The following is a 23,634-nucleotide window of genomic DNA, read 5'->3' as shown; positions in this document are numbered from 1 at the left end:
AGTAAGCTCGGAATCAGCAGCGTCGAATCCTACTGCCGAACTGAGCCGCTTCTGAGCCGCGGGCGGTCTATGCTGACCGCCAGACGCGTCCAAGACCATCTCTTCCATGGCAAGCTCCGCAGGGAGGATCTACCAGCAGAGTAGGATACTTCAGGGTTCAGCACAAACGTCGTTGCCTGTTACTGATGGATGAAAACTGTATAAATTCAGAAAAAATGGACCCCCAAAACAGAACCAGCAACCGAGCACTCACACTTAGAGTGCTCGCGATGCGAAGTAACTGACACTGGACAATGTACAATATTATTACTAAATGAAACATAATTGGAAGGCAACGGAAAAGCTTGGGTGAGAATTATGTCATATGGTTAAGATACCTCTAGGTTATGTGTCTCCTATACTGCGCAGGAGCACAGAGGAATTGAGACAGTGACAATGGCCGAGTTGTGCCAGGTATGGAATTCTAATAGTGGACTGTGTATAAAAAAACAGTATTTAAGTATGGCGGCATGTACGAAGAAGATGCCATGTTCATAACATGGCGAGTTTGAGTAAAAGATCGACAAAAACTGGCAGACTATTATTGGAGAGGTAAAACAATAGACTAAAAAACAGTAATATCACTTAGGCGACCAATTCTTCCGCTACACTTAAAGTGATTTTACGATAGATATCCCCACTTATTATATATATATATATATATATATATATATATATATATATATATATATATATATATATATATATATATCATGATCATGATCATGATCAGCCTAGTTACGCCCACTGCAGGGCAAAGGCCTCTCCCATACTTCTCCAACTGCCCCGGTCATGTACTAATTGTGGCCATGTTGTCCCTGCAAACGTCTTAATGTCATCTGCCCACCTAACTTTCTGCCGCCCCCTGCTACGCTTCCCTTCTCTTGGAATCCAGTCCGTAGCTCTTAGTGACCATCGGTTATCTTCCCTCCTCATTACATGTCCGGCCCATGCCCATTTCTTTTTCTTGATTTCAACTAAGATGTCGTTTACCCGCGTTTGTTGCCTCACCCAATCTGCTCTTTTCTTATCCCTTAACGTTACACCCATCATTCTTCTTTCCATAGCTCGTTGCGTCGTTCTCAATTTCAGCAGAACCCTTTTCGTAAGCCTCCAGGTTTCTGCCCCATATGTGAGTACTGGTAACACACAGCTGTTGTACACTTTCCTTTTGAGGGATAGTGGCAACCTACTGTTCATGATTTGAGAATGCCTGCCAAACGCACCCCAACCCATTCTTATTCTTCTGGTTATTTCAGTCTCATGATCCGGATCCGTGGTCACTACCTGCCCTAAGTAGATGTATTCCCTTACCACTTCCAGTGTTTCGCTACCTATCGTAAACTGCTGTTCTCTTCCGAGACTGTTAAACAGTACTTTAGTTTTCTGCAGATTAATTTTCAGACCAACCCTTCTGCTTTGTCTCTCCAGGTCAGTGAGCATGCATTGCAATTGGTCTCCTGAGTTACTAAGCAAGGCAATATCATCAGCGAATCGCAAGTTGCTAAGGTATTCTCCATCAACTTTTATCCCCAATTCTTCCCACTCCAGGCCTCTGAATACCTCCTGTAAACATGCTGTGAATAGCATTGGAGATATCGTATCTCCCTGTCTGACGCCTTTCCTTATAGGGATTTTGTTGCTTTCTTTGTGGAGGACTACGGTGGCTGTGGAGCCGCTATAGATATCTTCCAGTATTTTTACATATGGCTCATCTACACCCTGATTCCGTAATGCCTCCATGACTGCTGAGGTTTCGACTGAATCAAACGCTTTCTCGTAATCAATGAAAGCTATATATAAGGGTTGGTTATATTCTGCACATTTCTCTATCACTTGATTGATAGTGTGAATATGGTCTATTGTTGAGTAGCCTTTACGGAATCCTGCCTGGTCCTTTGGTTGACAGAAGTCTAAGGTGTTCCTGATTCTATTTGCGATTACCTTAGTAAATACTTTGTAGGCAACGGACAGTAAGCTGATCGGTCTATAATTTTTCAAGTCTTTGGCGTCCCCTTTCTTATGGATTAGGATTATGTTAGCGTTCTTCCAAGATTCCGGTACGCTCGAGGTTATGAGGCATTGCGTATACAGGGTGGCCAGTTTCTCTAGAACAATCTGACCACCATCCTTCAACAAATCTGCTGTTACCTGATCCTCCCCAGATGCCTTCCCCCTTTGCATAGCTCCTAAGGCTTTCTTTACTTCTTCTGGCGTTACCTGTGGGATTTCGAATTCCTCTAGGCTATTCTCTCTTCCACTATCGTCGTGGGTGCCACTGGTACTGTATAAATCTCTATAGAACTCCTCAGCCACTTGAACTATCTCGTCCATATTAGTAACGATATTGCCGGCTTTGTCTCTTAACGCACACATCTGATTCTTGCCTATTCCTAGTTTCTTCTTCACTGTTTTTAGGCTTCCTCCTTTCCTGAGAGCCTGTTCAATTCTATCCATATTATAGTTCCTGATGTCCGCTGTCTTACGCTTGTTGATTAACTTAGAAAGTTCTGCCAGTTCTATTCTAGCTGTAGGATTAGAGGCTTTCATACATTGGCGTTTCTTGATCAGATCTTTCGTCTCCTGCGATAGCTTACTGGTTTCCTGCCTAACGGCGTTACCACCGACTTCTATTGCGCACTCCTTGATGATGCCCATGAGATTGTCGTTCATTGCTTCAACACTAAGGTCCTCTTCCTGAGTTAAAGCCGAATACCTGTTCTGTAGTTTGATCCGGAATTCCTCTAGTTTCCCTCTTACCGCTAACTCATTGATTGGCTTCTTGTGTACCAGTTTCTTTCGTTCCCTCCTCAAGTCTAGGCTAATTCGAGTTCTTACCATCCTGTGGTCACTGCAGCGTACCTTGCCGAGCACGTCTACATCTTGAATGATGCCAGGGTTCGCGCAGAGTATGAAGTCGATTTCATTTCTAGTCTCACCATTCGGGCTCCTCCACGTCCACTTTCGGCTAACCCGCTTGCGGAAAAAGGTATTCATTATACGCATATTATTCTGTTCTGCAAACTCTACTAATAATTCTCCTCTGCTATTCCTAGAGCCTATGCCATATTCCCCCACTGACTTGTCTCCAGCCTGCTTCTTGCCTACCCTGGCATTGAAGTCGCCCATCAGTATAGTGTATTTTGTTTTGACTTTACCCATCGCCGATTCTACGTCTTCATAAAAGCTTTCGACTTCCTGGTCATCATGACTAGATGTAGGAGCGTAGACCTGTACAACCTTCATTTTGCACCTCTTATTAAGTTTCACAACAAGACATGCCACCCTCTCGTTAATGCTATAAAATTCCTGTATGTTACCAGCTATTTCCTTATTAATCAGGAATCCGACTCCTAGTTCTCGTCTCTCCGCTAAGCCCCGGTAACACAGTACATGCCCGCTTTTTAGCACTGTATATGCTTCTTTTGTCCTCCTAACCTCACTGAGTCCTATTATATCCCATTTACTACCCTCTAATTCCTCCAATAACACTGCTAGACTCGCCTCACTAGATAGCGTTCTAACGTTAAACGTTGCCAGGTTCAGATTCCAATGGCGGCCTGTCCGGAGCCAGGTATTCTTAGCACCCTCTGCAGCGTCACAGATCTGACCGCCGCCGTGGTCAGTTGCTTCGCGGCTGCTGGGGACTGAGGGCCGGGGTTCGATTGTTGTATTCATATAGGAGGTTGTGGCCAAGTACTGCACCAGGGTGGCCAATCCTGCTCTGGTGAGAGAGTGCGTTACCGGTTCTGGTCACCGGGATCAGGCCGCACTCCAGGCCTGTTTGTGCAATTTTCTCAACACACGGTTTTTTTTTTTTTTTTTTGTATTTTCCGGTGGAGAATAGCGCGGCACCGGGATTTGAATCACGGTCCTCTTGCACTGGAGACGGATACTCTACCGTCCCCGTAGGAGTTAAATTAAAAATTAATTTATGGGGTTTTACGTGACAAAACCACGTTCTGATTATGCACGCCGTAGTGGAGGACTCCGAAAATTTCGACCACCTGGGGTTCTTTAACGTGCACTTAATTCTAAGTACACGGGTGTTTTCGCATTTCGCCCCCATCGAAATGCGGCCGCCGTGGTCGGGGTCCGATCCCGCGACCTCGTGCTCAGCAGTCTAACACCATAACCACTGAGCAACCACGGCGGGTCCCGCAGGAGTTGTACGCCTCATTTAACCTACAGTGGTGCCCTACTTGGTCAGTCAAGGTGGACCAATCTGAGCTCGGTTATACCGCATGGATGGCACTCGGCTAGAGAACCTCGTATTTATGACCTGCACATGTGAGGCCTTACATATTTGAAGATATATATCTATTTTTTTTTTTTTTAGGAGGGTTCCCGTACAGTGATAAAATAAAGGAAAAGACATTAAAAGAAAGAAAAAAAAAAAAAGAAAGAAAAAGGGGCGGAAAAAAAAAAAAAAAAACGGAACTTAACAGGTGATTTGAACTCGTGACCCTTCGATGTTGCCCGGAAAGATAGCTCAGTCGGTTGGTTCGTCAGGCCCCAGGCTACTTTCAAGCGCCACAGCTCCTCCTCTGAGCCTCACACTTACGTGTAGTAGTTGAGAGAGCCAGTTTAAGGGCATAGTAGTTGGAAGGCATACTTTCTAGGAAAAATGGCCGCTCAAGGAGAAGAGCGAACTCGAGCGGCTTTAGAGGCTAGGAAAACTGCCTTAAAATATTTAGACTTGAGGGAAAGCTTCGTTAACAAACTATAACACGGCAATCAGCACTCGAATACGACGAGAGAAATTACTGAGACGTGGAAAATTCCCTTGAAAAAAATCTGGTTTGCTAGACAAATGCTCGTATGTATTGGACCTCTTAAAAGATGAGGGGTGAAATATGCGCTCACCGAGAGGGCATCTTCAGCGCGAGACATCCACAAGGCACCTTACAGAGATGTGGAGAGCTTCGCGGCCGGAACGAAGCATCCCTTCTCCGCCGGCCAAGAGGGGGAAACGTGCTTTCCGATCGCTCAAGGTTGCGCGGACAACGCATAGCTCTAGCGTCTAGGAAGAGCTTAACCAGGTGCGATGGCGGCACGCATAGCGTGGGAAGCTAGCCGCCAGAATAACTATACCAAGGACTGCTGCTGATGAGGGCGAAGTACCTTCGTGTAATTATAATAACCCTAATAGGACTACTTTCGAAAAAAAAAAAAAGGAAACGGCCCAGATGGCTATACTACGAGAGCTATGACTGATAGTTTTCTATATATATATATATATATATTCATCTCATCTATGGGATCGCATTCGCGCGCTGTTTCTTTGTCTCTGCGTGTAGTACAGTTAAGAGAGCCAGTTTAAGGGCGGAGAAGAAGAAAGAAGAGAAAAGCAAAAACTGCAGCGCCGTGGTTTTAAAGCGCACCCGTGGTAGAGAAACGGAATGCGATATAAGCGTGCGTAGCCATGATACGCACACGACAAACTGCCTTAAAATATTTAGACTTGAGGGAAAGCTTCGTTAGCAAACGATAGCACGGCAATCAGCACTCGAATATAATTATAACCCTAATACTAATTGTAAATATTCATCTCATCTATGGGATCTAATGCGCGCGCTGTTTCTTTGTCTCTGCGTGTAGTAGTTGAGAGAGCCAGTTTAAGGGCGGAGAAGAAGAAAGAAAAGAAAAGCAAAAACTGCAGCGCCGTGGTTTTAAAGCGCAGCCGTGGTAGAGAAACGGAATGCGATATAAGCGTGCGTAGCCACGATACGCACACGACAAACTGCCTTAAAATATTTAGACTTGAGGGAAAGCTTCGTTAGCAAACGATAGCACGGCAATCAGCACTCGAATATAATTTTAACCCTAATACTAATTGTAAATATTCATCTCATCTATGGGATCTAATGCGCGCGCTGTTGCTTTGTCTCTGCGTGTAGTAGTTGAGAGAGCCAGTTTAAGGGCATAGTAGTTGGAAGGCATACTTTCTAGGAAAAATGGCCGCTCAAGGAGAAGAGCGAACTCGAGCGGCTTTAGAGGCTAGGAAAACTGCCTTAAAATATTTAGACTTGAGGGAAAGCTTCGTTAACAAACTATAACACGGCAATCAGCACTCGAATACGACGAGAGAAATTACTGAGACGTGGAAAATTCCCTTGAAAAAAATCTGGTTTGCTAGACAAATGCTCGTATGTATTGGACCTCTTAAAAGATGAGGGGTGAAATATGCGCTCACCGAGAGGGCATCTTCAGCGCGAGACATCCACAAGGCACCTTACAGAGATGTGGAGAGCTTCGCGGCCGGAACGAAGCATCCCTTCTCCGCCGGCCAAGAGGGGGAAACGTGCTTTCCGATCGCTCAAGGTTGCGCGGACAACGCATAGCTCTAGCGTCTAGGAAGAGCTTAACCAGGTGCGATGGCGGCACGCATAGCGTGGGAAGCTAGCCGCCAGAATAACTATACCAAGGACTGCTGCTGATGAGGGCGAAGTACCTTCGTGTAATTATAATAACCCTAATAGGACTACTTTCGAAAAAAAAAAAAAGGAAACGGCCCAGATGGCTATACTACGAGAGCTATGACTGATAGTTTTCTATATATATATATATATATATTCATCTCATCTATGGGATCGCATTCGCGCGCTGTTTCTTTGTCTCTGCGTGTAGTACAGTTAAGAGAGCCAGTTTAAGGGCGGAGAAGAAGAAAGAAGAGAAAAGCAAAAACTGCAGCGCCGTGGTTTTAAAGCGCACCCGTGGTAGAGAAACGGAATGCGATATAAGCGTGCGTAGCCATGATACGCACACGACAAACTGCCTTAAAATATTTAGACTTGAGGGAAAGCTTCGTTAGCAAACGATAGCACGGCAATCAGCACTCGAATATAATTATAACCCTAATACTAATTGTAAATATTCATCTCATCTATGGGATCTAATGCGCGCGCTGTTTCTTTGTCTCTGCGTGTAGTAGTTGAGAGAGCCAGTTTAAGGGCGGAGAAGAAGAAAGAAAAGAAAAGCAAAAACTGCAGCGCCGTGGTTTTAAAGCGCAGCCGTGGTAGAGAAACGGAATGCGATATAAGCGTGCGTAGCCACGATACGCACACGACAAACTGCCTTAAAATATTTAGACTTGAGGGAAAGCTTCGTTAGCAAACGATAGCACGGCAATCAGCACTCGAATATAATTTTAACCCTAATACTAATTGTAAATATTCATCTCATCTATGGGATCTAATGCGCGCGCTGTTGCTTTGTCTCTGCGTGTAGTAGTTGAGAGAGCCAGTTTAAGGGCATAGTAGTTGGAAGGCATACTTTCTAGGAAAAATGGCCGCTCAAGGAGAAGAGCGAACTCGAGCGGCTTTAGAGGCTAGGAAAACTGCCTTAAAATATTTAGACTTGAGGGAAAGCTTCGTTAACAAACTATAACACGGCAATCAGCACTCGAATACGACGAGAGAAATTACTGAGACGTGGAAAATTCCCTTGAAAAAAATCTGGTTTGCTAGACAAATGCTCGTATGTATTGGACCTCTTAAAAGATGAGGGGTGAAATATGCGCTCACCGAGAGGGCATCTTCAGCGCGAGACATCCACAAGGCACCTTACAGAGATGTGGAGAGCTTCGCGGCCGGAACGAAGCATCCCTTCTCCGCCGGCCAAGAGGGGGAAACGTGCTTTCCGATCGCTCAAGGTTGCGCGGACAACGCATAGCTCTAGCGTCTAGGAAGAGCTTAACCAGGTGCGATGGCGGCACGCATAGCGTGGGAAGCTAGCCGCCAGAATAACTATACCAAGGACTGCTGCTGATGAGGGCGAAGTACCTTCGTGTAATTATAATAACCCTAATAGGACTACTTTCGAAAAAAAAAAAAAGGAAACGGCCCAGATGGCTATACTACGAGAGCTATGACTGATAGTTTTCTATATATATATATATATATATTCATCTCATCTATGGGATCGCATTCGTGCGCTGTTTCTTTGTCTCTGCGTGTAGTACAGTTAAGAGAGCCAGTTTAAGGGCGGAGAAGAAGAAAGAAGAGAAAAGCAAAAACTGCAGCGCCGTGGTTTTAAAGCGCACCCGTGGTAGAGAAACGGAATGCGATATAAGCGTGCGTAGCCATGATACGCACACGACAAACTGCCTTAAAATATTTAGACTTGAGGGAAAGCTTCGTTAGCAAACGATAGCACGGCAATCAGCACTCGAATATAATTATAACCCTAATACTAATTGTAAATATTCATCTCATCTATGGGATCTAATGCGCGCGCTGTTTCTTTGTCTCTGCGTGTAGTAGTTGAGAGAGCCAGTTTAAGGGCGGAGAAGAAGAAAGAAAAGAAAAGCAAAAACTGCAGCGCCGTGGTTTTAAAGCGCAGCCGTGGTAGAGAAACGGAATGCGATATAAGCGTGCGTAGCCACGATACGCACACGACAAACTGCCTTAAAATATTTAGACTTGAGGGAAAGCTTCGTTAGCAAACGATAGCACGGCAATCAGCACTCGAATATAATTTTAACCCTAATACTAATTGTAAATATTCATCTCATCTATGGGATCTAATGCGCGCGCTGTTGCTTTGTCTCTGCGTGTAGTAGTTGAGAGAGCCAGTTTAAGGGCATAGTAGTTGGAAGGCATACTTTCTAGGAAAAATGGCCGCTCAAGGAGAAGAGCGAACTCGAGCGGCTTTAGAGGCTAGGAAAACTGCCTTAAAATATTTAGACTTGAGGGAAAGCTTCGTTAACAAACTATAACACGGCAATCAGCACTCGAATACGACGAGAGAAATTACTGAGACGTGGAAAATTCCCTTGAAAAAAATCTGGTTTGCTAGACAAATGCTCGTATGTATTGGACCTCTTAAAAGATGAGGGGTGAAATATGCGCTCACCGAGAGGGCATCTTCAGCGCGAGACATCCACAAGGCACCTTACAGAGATGTGGAGAGCTTCGCGGCCGGAACGAAGCATCCCTTCTCCGCCGGCCAAGAGGGGGAAACGTGCTTTCCGATCGCTCAAGGTTGCGCGGACAACGCATAGCTCTAGCGTCTAGGAAGAGCTTAACCAGGTGCGATGGCGGCACGCATAGCGTGGGAAGCTAGCCGCCAGAATAACTATACCAAGGACTGCTGCTGATGAGGGCGAAGTACCTTCGTGTAATTATAATAACCCTAATAGGACTACTTTCGAGAAAAAAAAAAAAGGAAACGGCCCAGATGGCTATACTACGAGAGCTATGACTGATAGTTTTCTATATATATATATATATATATTCATCTCATCTATGGGATCGCATTCGCGCGCTGTTTCTTTGTCTCTGCGTGTAGTACAGTTAAGAGAGCCAGTTTAAGGGCGGAGAAGAAGAAAGAAGAGAAAAGCAAAAACTGCAGCGCCGTGGTTTTAAAGCGCAGCCGTGGTAGAGAAACGGAATGCGATATAAGCGTGCGTAGCCACGATACGCACACGACAAACTGCCTTAAAATATTTAGACTTGAGGGAAAGCTTCGTTAGCAAACGATAGCACGGCAATCAGCACTCGAATATAATTTTAACCCTAATACTAATTGTAAATATTCATCTCATCTATGGGATCTAATGCGCGCGCTGTTGCTTTGTCTCTGCGTGTAGTAGTTGAGAGAGCCAGTTTAAGGGCATAGTAGTTGGAAGGCATACTTTCTAGGAAAAATGGCCGCTCAAGGAGAAGAGCGAACTCGAGCGGCTTTAGAGGCTAGGAAAACTGCCTTAAAATATTTAGACTTGAGGGAAAGCTTCGTTAACAAACTATAACACGGCAATCAGCACTCGAATACGACGAGAGAAATTACTGAGACGTGGAAAATTCCCTTGAAAAAAATCTGGTTTGCTAGACAAATGCTCGTATGTATTGGACCTCTTAAAAGATGAGGGGTGAAATATGCGCTCACCGAGAGGGCATCTTCAGCGCGAGACATCCACAAGGCACCTTACAGAGATGTGGAGAGCTTCGCGGCCGGAACGAAGCATCCCTTCTCCGCCGGCCAAGAGGGGGAAACGTGCTTTCCGATCGCTCAAGGTTGCGCGGACAACGCATAGCTCTAGCGTCTAGGAAGAGCTTAACCAGGTGCGATGGCGGCACGCATAGCGTGGGAAGCTAGCCGCCAGAATAACTATACCAAGGACTGCTGCTGATGAGGGCGAAGTACCTTCGTGTAATTATAATAACCCTAATAGGACTACTTTCGAAAAAAAAAAAAAGGAAACGGCCCAGATGGCTATACTACGAGAGCTATGACTGATAGTTTTCTATATATATATATATATATATTCATCTCATCTATGGGATCGCATTCGCGCGCTGTTTCTTTGTCTCTGCGTGTAGTACAGTTAAGAGAGCCAGTTTAAGGGCGGAGAAGAAGAAAGAAGAGAAAAGCAAAAACTGCAGCGCCGTGGTTTTAAAGCGCACCCGTGGTAGAGAAACGGAATGCGATATAAGCGTGCGTAGCCATGATACGCACACGACAAACTGCCTTAAAATATTTAGACTTGAGGGAAAGCTTCGTTAGCAAACGATAGCACGGCAATCAGCACTCGAATATAATTATAACCCTAATACTAATTGTAAATATTCATCTCATCTATGGGATCTAATGCGCGCGCTGTTTCTTTGTCTCTGCGTGTAGTAGTTGAGAGAGCCAGTTTAAGGGCGGAGAAGAAGAAAGAAAAGAAAAGCAAAAACTGCAGCGCCGTGGTTTTAAAGCGCAGCCGTGGTAGAGAAACGGAATGCGATATAAGCGTGCGTAGCCACGATACGCACACGACAAACTGCCTTAAAATATTTAGACTTGAGGGAAAGCTTCGTTAGCAAACGATAGCACGGCAATCAGCACTCGAATATAATTTTAACCCTAATACTAATTGTAAATATTCATCTCATCTATGGGATCTAATGCGCGCGCTGTTGCTTTGTCTCTGCGTGTAGTAGTTGAGAGAGCCAGTTTAAGGGCATAGTAGTTGGAAGGCATACTTTCTAGGAAAAATGGCCGCTCAAGGAGAAGAGCGAACTCGAGCGGCTTTAGAGGCTAGGAAAACTGCCTTAAAATATTTAGACTTGAGGGAAAGCTTCGTTAACAAACTATAACACGGCAATCAGCACTCGAATACGACGAGAGAAATTACTGAGACGTGGAAAATTCCCTTGAAAAAAATCTGGTTTGCTAGACAAATGCTCGTATGTATTGGACCTCTTAAAAGATGAGGGGTGAAATATGCGCTCACCGAGAGGGCATCTTCAGCGCGAGACATCCACAAGGCACCTTACAGAGATGTGGAGAGCTTCGCGGCCGGAACGAAGCATCCCTTCTCCGCCGGCCAAGAGGGGGAAACGTGCTTTCCGATCGCTCAAGGTTGCGCGGACAACGCATAGCTCTAGCGTCTAGGAAGAGCTTAACCAGGTGCGATGGCGGCACGCATAGCGTGGGAAGCTAGCCGCCAGAATAACTATACCAAGGACTGCTGCTGATGAGGGCGAAGTACCTTCGTGTAATTATAATAACCCTAATAGGACTACTTTCGAAAAAAAAAAAAGGAAACGGCCCAGATGGCTATACTACGAGAGCTATGACTGATAGTTTGACTGACTGATATATATATTATATATCCCCACGCTAGAAATCCCCCACTTATTGATTATAAATGAAGCCTTTCTTTGTACGACCTCGATCTTATGACTTGCGCATTGCTTATGTGGTTTCCACGCCAAAAGTATATTATCAACAGGGAATATTAAAACTGTTATTTCAACATCTTAAGTTATTTTGGCATTTTTGTTAACGTTCGGCGTATGTGCACTGATTTCTACAATCCGTTGCAACAGATGTATTGAAGGTATTTAACCATACGTGATGGAAGTGAAATTAATACCCAAGTACTTGTATTTGTCTCCTTCGTGAACGACGCGATAACCATCAAGCTATCGCAAAAGGGCGTGAAAATATATTCCAGTGGCTACCTAGACATACCAACATTGCTGGTGATGACCTCGCCGATGAAGCCGCCCATCAGGAAGACGGACAAGTTCCAATCCCTTTATCCATAACTGACGCTGCAACAAAGCTTCATATCGTGGCTAAAGCTACGACACACAAATGCTGGTCTTCTCCTAACCTCCCGAAGTGTCATCTTCATAAATCGGATCCACTTTTGAAGCTACAAGTGCCATCAAAAGTTTCCCACTCTGAGGCGATAGTATTGCGCCGCCTCTGGCTCGGGTTGGCATTAACGAAGGACTACTCGTTCGGCATTGGAAAGAGGGATACATCCATGTGCGACTCTTGTGGAACGACACAAACGATTGAACACCTATGTATCCTATGTATCTGTCCCCAATACGACGTCGAGCGTGAAGCTCTCCGGGCAGCACTGAACCAGCTGGATTCTAGACCGTCGGCAGGTCTTCGGAACCGTCTGTAGACTCGGTGCGAACCTTCAACTGTGCGCGAAACTGTGCTATCTCCCTCTCCTCTCTCTCTCTCTTTATCCCCATACCCGTTGCCCCAGTGCAGGGTAGCCAACCGGACGGGCGTCTGGTTAACCTTCGTGCATTTCCTGTCTTGTATTTCTCCTTCTCCCTCTCTCTCGCGAGCGACATATCGTCAGAACAGTAGGGAAAATACAGCAGAGTGGATTATTTTCTAGAAAATGTGATTCTTGCGCTTGTTCCTTTTTTTTTCAATTAAGCTTCATTTGCCAAGTGATGCAGTTGCAGGGAAACACCTTAAAAGTTTACATCACTGTTTCTACATTTTGAAGTCACTTCTGGGTGTCAAACCAACTGTTGTCAAATAATTGTTGGAATGAATTGATTACGCACGCTGCACCGCAAAGCGTGGCTTGAGGAGAATAGCCCTCGTGATGTAGTTAGGACGGCGTAAAATGAAGTCTCGCCATACCACGTGATGAAACGTTCCACATCGTCCCTGCTGCACGATTGAATATGCGTCAAATTTGACGTTGGGCCAGGTGACGGTAGGAGGAGCTCCTGGGAGAAAGGGAAGTGTAGTGGCACCTTAATTTTAGATCACGCTTTTACTTAATAGTGCGTTTGAACACAGATCCGCGCATCGCAGTACCGCGTGGGTTGTCGGGTAAATTGGCCGAATTATTTTATTCCTGTTATTTTGGCGTACATCGCCATTTTAAAATGTAGGAGCCCGTAACAAAGCATTTATGACAATTGTCCTGACGTTTTGAATAATATCCTGTGTCTCAGGGATTGAAGCTAGGAACTTAATAGCAGTAATTAGCTTAATTAGATAACAGATAGCTGGGTTTTATTTTTTCAAACCATGTCCACGCAGGCAAAGAGTTATTCTCTAGTGATCTGTTTTGATTACACCTTGAAGCCTTATTAAAAGAGCTGTGTGAAGTAAAAAGAAAAAAAGAAAGAAAACAAGGGAAACACTAAGTTGGCGACAGGCGAATACATACTTCAGCAACTTGAACGTGCTGTGCTCAAATAAATTTCTCAATAAACTCGTTGTCGACATTCTTGAACTACATAATGGCATTTCCTGCGTGAGTAGGCGGAGATATAAATAACGAGACAAGCCCATGCACGGGCACTCCCACCTCTTGGACCTCTCTGATAAAGAACGGCGTGTATCGGTAAGGACGGACACACAGGCACAAAACACAATGTTTGAAGTGGCGGGACACACAATATGGACACTTCTCTGTACGCTTAGCGAAAACAACCGCCTAATTACGTAAAACTTTTTCAAAATGTTTTATATTCCTATCTCTTGACGTCAAATTTGCGTAACCACCGACGGAAGCATCGGGCGGTGACTCGCAGCGTTGCCTATACCGCCCAATCAAACGCTTTCTTAGTTTCTTGGAGGTCCCTTTGCTTTCGAAACGGATAACATTGCCTACATTGAGCAGCTTTTCGTTTGTAATAGGGTGCCAAGAGGCGAGGAGCGCGCTCAAGTGGAGAGGTTTTCGATGGGGCCGAGCCAGTGCACCGAAAATAGATAAGCGTATGAAGAGGGTGGTGCTGGCGCCTGCGATTGGTCCGCTTTCCCTTACTTAGGTTGCGGTAGCTGGTGAAAAATCCAGGTGCCGTGCAATGGAAGGTTAAGAGTGCCGCTAAAATGGAAGCTCAGCAAGAAATAGTTGGCAGAGCGAGGTTGTAAACACGGCGAAAGTACTCGAAACGTTACATGGCCTCGCAGATTTAGTATACGCAAATAAAACCCTGCTCTCCGGCAGGGGCGAGTAGCCAGTGCCTGAGCGATCGGTGGCTGCCGTATTTTATTCCTTTTGGAATGGGCAGCCTACGGCTATTCAGAAAAAAAATTTAGTTTTGCTCGGCATATTAATGCATCTTTAACGCGTACACGTCCCTTTGACGGGGCGAATTTTCCCGGTTTTGTGAAGTCACGTGACAGGCATGAGATGTGGGTCCAGCCAGAAATCCTTTGACCAATGGGCGATGGCTAATGACGAAAAGGCGTCGAATGACAAATGACTATTTTTCTTTTGTTCATCACGCATCATCATGCATGATGAATCATCAGTGGGTACATGTCATAAGATTGAGGGTTATCGTGGTTTTCGTGACGTCGCGTGACAGACAGGCGAAGTGGCGGGGGGGGGGGGGGGGCAAAAAGTTTTTGGCTAATCGCGGAGGGGTGATTGAAACATTGGAATAGAAAAAGTTCGGAATGGTTTTAAGTTATAGCGGCCCTATTCACCATTTGTTTCATGAGTGGTGCTCGCGCAGCATTGTTAGTCCAGATGCAGAAGAAACTTCTAAGAGGTGACCACACATATGCACAACAGTAGGTTTCCTCGCGAATGAAAAAAAAAGGAAAGCTAGAAAACGAGAAGATTGCCAGTTAAAATAGGGACATTAACTGTTCATTGAACTGTTTTTAAGTTTGAACAATCGTTCGCTTTTTGAAATAGGAAAATGTGCCTTCGGATATCGGATATGATTCTTGTAATTATCTATCTTTGAAATGTATATGAAATTGCATGCGAGATGATTATCATGGCGTGCATTTCTGCACACATATTGTACAATGTGCACACATTTATGCATTTTATAAATCTTTCTGTATTCATTTCTAAAAACGAAAACTTACATATTCAGCTGACGTGGTTGAAGTAAGCAAAGGCTTTGGCACTGGATGTCTTTCAAATAAGGTGCCTTTCCGGTATACAAAGTCGGTACATTTTACATTTTACCTCATTACCTTTCACGTCTCAAAATTTCTTTCCATCCTAAATAAACTCACTGTATGCCTTTTTATTTGCAGGAATAGACACAGGAATATTCCGCTGTGGATGTCCGGCCTGTGCTTCATATTCTCCGGCTGTAACCCCGAATACATTCACATCATCCAGATTATTGCTGTGCAGCACGGAGTGGGTATGGAAGCTGCGGACACGGTTTTTTCAAAAGCGATTGTTTTTGCTGAAGGTAGTCTGTGATAAAACGCAAGATATATTTGTTGGAACAAACCAGTACATACAAAAAATAATTATTTTGTGTCAAAGTTTCGTGAGAATACTTCGCCAATTTTCGTATTAAAATTGAAGCATGAAAAGGAGTGACGTGCAGCTATCATTACACAAAGGTCTGGGGCGCTGCAGTTGTCTGGCTACTACTGCAATAACCTTACACCAACTTACCTTACGCTCTTCGGCTTGACGCATGCTTTTTACAGTCTACGTTACCCTAAGGAACTGTGGAATCATCCATTGCAACTTTAAAAAGAGAAAAACATGGCAGATTGGCATAAAATGATGCTACAGCCATTCAGCAAGGCAAGTGCGTCAATTCCTTTCACTTGCAGTAAAGACTTACCTTGCCGTACAGCGTGAAAATTCTTTAACAGCAGGCCAGTCTGCACGTTCTCTGCCCTGCGACATTCAGGTAGTATTTGGCATGATTGATTGGGGCAAAGGAGGTATAATGAATATCGAGGAATATCAGAGTAGCGTACTGTTTTCCCGTGAAATTGTCTTGTTCATCAACTTTGGTGGTGATTTGTCTACAAGTACAGATAAGAACCATTTTATAAAAGAATTAAAACCTCTATACAGCAACGTCTAATAGCTAGGCAACACAGAATTCGTTCAATATGGTTAATCAGCCTGCCGTACCATTGAAGAAGGCACAAGAGACTGACTACTGAGAAGCAGGTTTCTACAGACCGCGTAGTCACAGAGGACCAGGACTGTAAGAACTAATTTTTCAGACGGCCACGTTGAAGCGTTAATGGACAGTATCAATGCAGTTATATACCGTCAAAGGCACTCTGAAAACACCGGCATGAATCAAAGTCGAATTTTAAGTTTTAACAGAACCTAAGTTTATTAGAACCAACATGCACTTGGTAAGAAACTTACGATCGTGTAACAAGGTACTGAATTGAAAACGACGGGCGTAGTTTCCCGAAAGAAGGAAGCAGTGGTGTGGGTTAGAGTGAAAAAGCGAACCGCTAATATTCTATTATTGAAGACTAAGAGAAAAGCGCGAATTTGGGGAGGTAAATAATGCGCAAGGAAAGTAAGTGATTCTCTTTAAGAATAATACATCGGAGGGCTTCGGGTAAAAAGCCATTATAACGCCGTTACGAGGTTAAGAAATCTGCAGGCAGATGATTACGTTGACGAAAGCAAGAAGGAGGTAACCGCTCATCAGAAAACGAGCTGTCGCTGTTTTGCTAAGCGATCTGTGCACAGAAAACATGACAACAATACTCGGATACTCCCCTTTCGACGTCCGCAACTTTATAACGACCAGTGAAATTGCACATCTTCTAATGACGTGACCAATGCAAGAATATTCCAAAGTTCGAACGTTTTGTTAGCCTTCTTTTACCCTGTTCAACGTACGTCGACTGAACTTCCGAATCATTGACAAAAATTTTGTAGTACACTACAACAACTTCACGCCCTTCAGGGTTTACTTGGCCCAAAAGGTTATTTTATTCCATCCTGCGTGTCCTTCTTCTCTTAAGCGCTACTCGCCCAATGCTTTGTTATCATAAACACTAAGTCAAGAAAATGAGTACGTGCCGTCGGTGACTAGGAAAAAGCTGCCGGAGGACCTCAGTGGATTTAAAGTAAGAAAATGCGCCCGAGATAGATGAGGAATATTCTATCAGCAAAATATAAGCTCAAGAGGGCGCAAATTTTCCTTAGAGGGTTAGGTTTACTGGTATATCGAGGAAGATTACGTTACGCAAGCGTTGATGGTCGTATCTCACGTTGTTGCAGCTCAGAAGAAAAGCATCACACGATGCACACGCCACACCGTCGCTTAGCTTGTGCCAACAAGCGCATAAAGCGCCTTGGCATTATTGTTGTGGCACAGCCATAAGATAATGCGTCCGCAACGTTAAATTTTGCTCCCATCGGCACTGTTCAAATCGAGTGCGGGTTACAAATCGCGAGGGAGGCAGTTCATTTATGCAGTGTCATTTTATGCAGGAGTACACACATTTCTTGGGCAGCATCAGCAAACGCGTGGCAGTGGCATTAGGAAGTAACAATCAGCATGTATGTGTCGAGCAATGCCAGTTTAAGTAGCGTGAGGGAAGATGACCGATATTTTAAACGTGTAGCACGCGGAGATTTCTAATGTGCTTACTCGCTCGGCCCAAATTTACATGGGAGCTTCAAGCCCCTCTAAATCAATTCGTACAGTTTATAAACGCGGGTAGCATTAGTTAGGAAAGAATAGCACAGCTATAAGGGAGAATAATTCTAGCATTCTCGGACAGTACATGGTCTACACCTGCCGTTTAGCATACATACGCAGGCACATTTCCACGCACGTTGCCATAAACGTGCCATACGGACTATCTGACCCGCAGGGTTGTCGCGGTGGCGTAGTGGCTAAGGCGTCGCGCTAAGTGCAACGCCTTTGCTCCATCGTCCCCATCGAATTGCCGCTGCGGCGACCGCATTTCGATGCAGATGCAATGCAAAAGCTCCCGTGTTTGCTATGCAGTGAGAGAACGTTAAAGAAACCCAGGTGGTCACAATTAATCTGACGTCCCTCACTACGGCGTGCCTTGTAATCAAATCGTAGTTTTTCGCGCTTCGAACTCTACACGTCATTTACTTTAATCCAGATTTCAAGTGTACCCCCGCTTGTGACAGGGCTGACAATCGCCGACACGATATGTAATCAAGCGTGCCACGTCCGGCGAGTGTCCGTCGGTGGTGCGCAGTGGGCAGTGGACGTTCGTTTTTCCTTCATGCCTGATCCACATATTGTTTGTCTAGTGGGGGGAGATCGTTTCTTCTTGCAGTGCATATAACAGGCGTATGAGGATTATCACGAAGAATGGCGTGGAGGAAAAAAGATGATGAAACGGGTGTGTGTGTATGAGTAGCTACGTATGTAGGCACGTTTGTGTGGGCGTGTCTTCTTTCTTTTATTGGTGGAATTAAATATGCAATAACAAAGCCCAACGCACATACTCATGGATTACATTTCTGTTTCAAAAAGCCGATCGTCGTCTGCTTTGAAATACGGATACAAAGAGCTAAAATGGTGAAAAATTGGTGGATCCTACATGTCTTATGACACAAGCAGCAATACGCCTTGTGAATGCTTGCTTCTAAAGATATCCGTGGCATCCGCTTTTATCTATTGCCCGACACTTTGAAGCTCGCTATCTACACAAATGTATAAAAAAGAATAAAGTGAGAGCTAGCAACGTGTATACTGTTGCTCGCCGAAAGCACTTAAGTGCACCACCCAGGTGCATCAGCTCGGAACTGCCAGCCTATCTGTACTTTCCCTGTGGGAGGGTGTGAAGTTTCTGGCGCTTCTAAAGCGGCTTCAGCTTTATAAAAGCTCTTCGGAAACATGACCGGCTGGCTGAAAGTGCAATCTTGTGTACTGTACACTTTCCGAGATCTTATTGAAAGTTTATCGGAAGGAACAACTAAAAAAAAAAAAAAGCAGAAGCGCAGGTGGCACTGTCCACGTAGGATGAAAGCACTCAATTGCAGTGTTCATTTATGCGGACTGTTTTTTCAACACGTGTCATTTTTGAACTAGTATTGGTCAAAGTAAGTAAGAAGTACATTCCAGTGAATCTACAGCTTTTGCTTCAAAGAAGGTATAGAGGTTGGACGATCTTGGCTCAATTCGTAACTGGTATACTATAAAAAAACGAACATTTCAGATTCTTGAGCCTAGGGGAGGTGCCAAGTTGAAATAGAACAAAGATGTCATTTGCTTCTGAACAAATTATAGCTGCGTTTTATTGCGCCTATGAAATATTTTTTTTTTTACTTTATCAGAAGAACTGCCCAATGTCGAATAGAAAATACAATAATGGCATTTAAACCTGAACGCAAACAGCAGCCTCGTAAACGTATATAGCACTGAAATGCTTCGAAATAATATCGTGCACGTGGAGTGTATTGACTTAAATGCGAAGCAGAGTAGAAGACCAGTATGAAATTCGAACCCTGTAAAAAATACGCAGAGTACCGCTGCAACGAATCGAATCTGTGGCCTCACGCTGAGCATCTGAATGCTACAACCACCAATCCGCGTACAATACATACATTTAAACGTCCCTCAACAGAAGCTAATTACTACCCCAAGGTTCATAAATATGAAATTGTGGAAGTTGCCTCTCACATAAACGCTTTCAAACACTAAGAGCAAGAAAGAAATACCATGTATTTATATTTAATGAAACACGCTTCGCAAATTGTATTCAATTTTCTGAAACATTTGTTTTTCGTAACTATCAATTCGCTTTTCATTGATATCGCGTTTGTGCTGCACCTAAGCTAGAGTGACAAAACTTGCCATATCGACTTTCGGAGGCGCGAGCGCTTAGTCTGATATGGCACAGGATCCGCAATGAGCGATAACAAAACTCAGGTAAACTTTGTAATAAATTTAGACATCAAATAAAGATCCTCAACAGTTGCAGCTTCCAACATAGATTCAGAAAGAAATACCCACATGTTTACCCACTTTGCATGGCACGCAATACAATTATACAACGATGCATGAAATAACAAACTTTTTTATCATGGGTGGGAATACGCGAATACCTAATCCACGAGCAGCATTTACGAGAAACCTGCGCGATTCCGGAAAGAGAATGCCAGAAATACTTCTCTGAAAATTTATTGCACGGAGGTACACTAAAGGACGCGTGCACCTTTCGCCCATATGTTTGCCTACGAGAGGTTTATTGTTTACGGCTGCAAAAGTACACCATGCAACTGTATCGTTCGTATAGCCAATCACGAGAAAATGGCGTGATAAGATAACTGCATTTATTTCCAACCAGGGCACACACTTCTTTGCCGATTCAGCATGCAAATGTGGCGTTTAGGTGAAAAACAATATGGTGACCATAAACGCACCATTCAATCAGAGTTGGCGCGAATTGGTTGACGTCAACGGTGAAATATATGGTGTGCCAACAGCTTTGATAGGCATCTAGGTCCGTCACGCAAGGTGAACCCTTGGCTCGTTGAGCGAAAACAGCGCTAATCAAACGTGCGAGGGTGGTGCTCCGGTACGGCGTGCTTCTGGCGCATAGAACATGTATTCTCGAATTCATGCGTGCCTGGATGCTCTTGTCTTTTAAGAACAATATCTCCCGCGACATTGGCTGTGGCGAAATAACGCATTCGTGCCCGAGTTAGCGCATCCGTCGAGCAATAACCTTTAGGCACAAATACCGACTGTAGTGTCGTGTATTTCGTTAATTCAGAAGTAAAATGGAAGCGTTCGCAGTCGAACTTGGCCGCACTGTAACTTACTTTTATTAGACAATGCAGTGATGCGTAAGGAAGCGACATGCAGTGCACTTAGTACTGTAAGGTGCTTGCTTCATATTGTGGAATGCCGCGTCACAGCACGGCATGCAACATGGCTTTCGAGATCGCGGCGCACTGCTATTTGCCCATCTTGGGACACGATATAATATAGGAAGCCACGGTCTCGTCACAATGCAGACGTCACCATTCCCCGTCCTTTCGGCAGGCCATATATATTTTGCTCCCGAGATAAAATGTGACTTCTAAGGGCAGTCAATTACGTCCAGGAGGATTGCCTGAACCGAAATTGTGCCTGAGCACAAGCGGCTGGCATCCAAACTTTCATTTGTAGCTCTTGCACCACGGGTCTGGAGCATTTCGACACTTAAAACGGCCTATGATGTCAAGTGGCGCTACCTGTAAATATTACGTTTTAATTCATTTATGTACTAATTGACGTCGCATAAAGCCGCGTTTCTCAAAGAGCAGTATACAGGGTGTCTCAACTATCGTGGACTAAGATTTAAAGATATGCATATGACACGTAGCTGGACAGAACAAAGTTATAGCTGTTTGCCGTCACTTGGAAATATTTAAATTATTTTTTCGCACTTTCTCTAACTGGATAATTAGTCTAAGTAATGAAATTTACGTCGCAAACTGAATTAAAAGTGTCAATGAGAAAATTTTAGAGCAACACGAAAAGCTCCTGATACAGTCTTCTGTGGCTCAATACGTGCTACGTAAATGTGTTTTACCGAGAGTGAATGAAGCCCTCGGATACACGCAAAGTGTCTGGCGCGGCCAGTTGGGCGGCAATTTTGCATGTGTTTACGGCCCTGTTTCACGCTTGGAATAGCGCTTTTGTGAAGCACATGTTGAGTAAAATAAAGCTGCATCGGGAGTTTTTCATGTTCCACTACAATTTTGTCTGACACTTTTGATCTAATTTTAGTATTTGAGAACTTGAGTAAATATTAAGACTAATTATGTAATTAGACGGCATGCAAAAAATAATCTAATTATCTTGAAGCAACGACCAACACCACTATATGGATTCAGTATAGCTATGTGGCATTTGCGCATTTTTCAATCTTGGTGCATGTTAGTTGGAACACCCTGTGTAGTAAGGCATGGTGTACGTTGGTCAGAATATGTTTTAAAGATGATGTCATTAGTGAAAATTTTCGCAATTGATTGCATTGGAACAATACACGATCTTGTAGGTTATAGCGCTTGATTTAAACCGCCATGACCATGATGAGGGAGGGGAGAAGGGTGCGAAGAGAAAATATTTTTTTTTGTCGTACTCACGTTCTCAAACTATTCGCTTCATTACACTATTCACGTCCAATGAAGCTGTCATGTGTGTCTTTTAATAAAATGTACAAAGTATATGTTCTTGGATAGTCGTAAGTTTTAATGACGCTTGTGCACTCCAGTGACAACTTGCTGATAATGTAAAAGAAGTTGAGTTTTACCGCTGCGAACCATTTATTGATATAGTACTCAATGAAGTCTCGATTACAATGGAATACCGAAAATAAATTAAGTGTAACCTTGAATCGTAAATGAAAATTCAGCAAACTCAACGTACATGTTGGAATCACCATATATCAAGTGAAGTATCGGGTGGTATTTAAAGATAACTAACGTTGATGCAAATAGTTTTGTTTGCTTTCAAAACTTTGTAACGTACAATGACACCGAACGTTTATGCTTAACAACGACAGAGCTCAAAACTCTGTCATAGGGTCAAACAATGAAATCTTCCTTACCTCAGTAAGGAAGCCTTCATTGCGGTGAGGCTACCTTATGTCACTCTGAAAGCGTCCTTACTGAGGGGCCCTCGGTGAAGGCTTCCTTGGTGATTTCTCAGCATACGGTAGCTCCAAAGCTACCTTCATGCTTCCTTACGCCGCTCCTTGCCCTGAACGAGCGCTTCACCTCACTGCTTAGCACGTGACGCTTGATTCCGCATGCGTGCTGTCGCCCACCTGCGGTGAAGCGCGAGCACGGTACGTCTTGCCAGGCATGTTCGTTTCAGTCACGCGTGCGGCATGAAAGCGTTGCTAGGCGTTACTAGGCGTTCCACGACGCCGGCGTGCCAGCGTTGATGGAGCACATAAAGTTGCACTGTAATGCGCTACTTTTTTTAACTTTAGTAAACAAAGCTAGAAGAAAGCTTCCATGCTTCGCTATATTAGCTCTTCAATTTAAAGATTGTCCGACGATACAACATTTTTTTTTATAGAATAATGGTGTTCGTGTAAAGCTTTTAAGAGATAATCTCGAACCCAGGCATGCGGCAACCGCTCCTTACGCGAGGAAAGGTGAAGGGAGCTTTCTTTCATAGTACGCTTGCTTTCTCCATCGGTCTTTCGCTGTAAGGAGGCCTCACGTAAGGTTAGGAAGCGCTTGAAGGAAAGAAACGTTTCATTGTTTGGGCCATAATGTCTGTGCTTATGCACTGCAGCTCTCACTACTTACGCCAAAATGCAGCCTGCAAATCAGGCGGATGCACAATATAGGACGTACACAGAGCGAAGTCACAGGGATAAAGGCGATGCGTGATGGTTGCCGACGAAAGAACGGCGACGACATGTTTGTGCATAGAAAAGTGGGACACTTAGCACGCAAAATTTTTAAAATCTATACCCTTTTGGCAGGGCAGCACATATCCAGCCTGGAAAAGTAGCCAAGCATGGGCCCGCACCTCGTAACGAACGCTTAGTGACTGAAAAAAAATAAAGAAAAGCGAAGGATTTGTTCAATATAGCATGGTATTTCAGGTACGGGTTGCTGTGCACCCTCTGACTCGAATGACACAG

The 23,634-nt window shown here is 44.2% G+C and overlaps 2 long non-coding RNA genes across 2 annotated transcripts in view; both read right to left on the bottom strand.

The window, feature by feature from the left end:
- LOC140217133 (uncharacterized) overlaps window positions 1-15,756 on the bottom strand; it is a 192,625-nt gene extending 176,869 nt beyond the window's left edge. Inside the window, exon 1 of the long non-coding RNA XR_011893641.1 lies at window positions 15,680-15,756. This is a non-coding gene — a long non-coding RNA (uncharacterized lncRNA). The remainder of the gene's footprint in view (window positions 1-15,679) is intronic.
- A 104-nt stretch (window positions 15,757-15,860) lies between these two features.
- The window catches only part of LOC140217132 (uncharacterized), a 118,184-nt gene continuing 110,410 nt past the window's right edge, over window positions 15,861-23,634 (bottom strand). The window contains exon 5 of the long non-coding RNA XR_011893640.1: window positions 15,861-16,041. This is a non-coding gene — a long non-coding RNA (uncharacterized lncRNA). The remainder of the gene's footprint in view (window positions 16,042-23,634) is intronic.

The sequence above is a fragment of the Dermacentor andersoni genome, chromosome 4, assembly GCF_023375885.2.
Source record: "Dermacentor andersoni chromosome 4, qqDerAnde1_hic_scaffold, whole genome shotgun sequence".
NCBI lineage: Eukaryota > Metazoa > Arthropoda > Arachnida > Ixodida > Ixodidae > Dermacentor > Dermacentor andersoni.
This window is presented reverse-complemented; position numbering and strand designations above follow the sequence as displayed.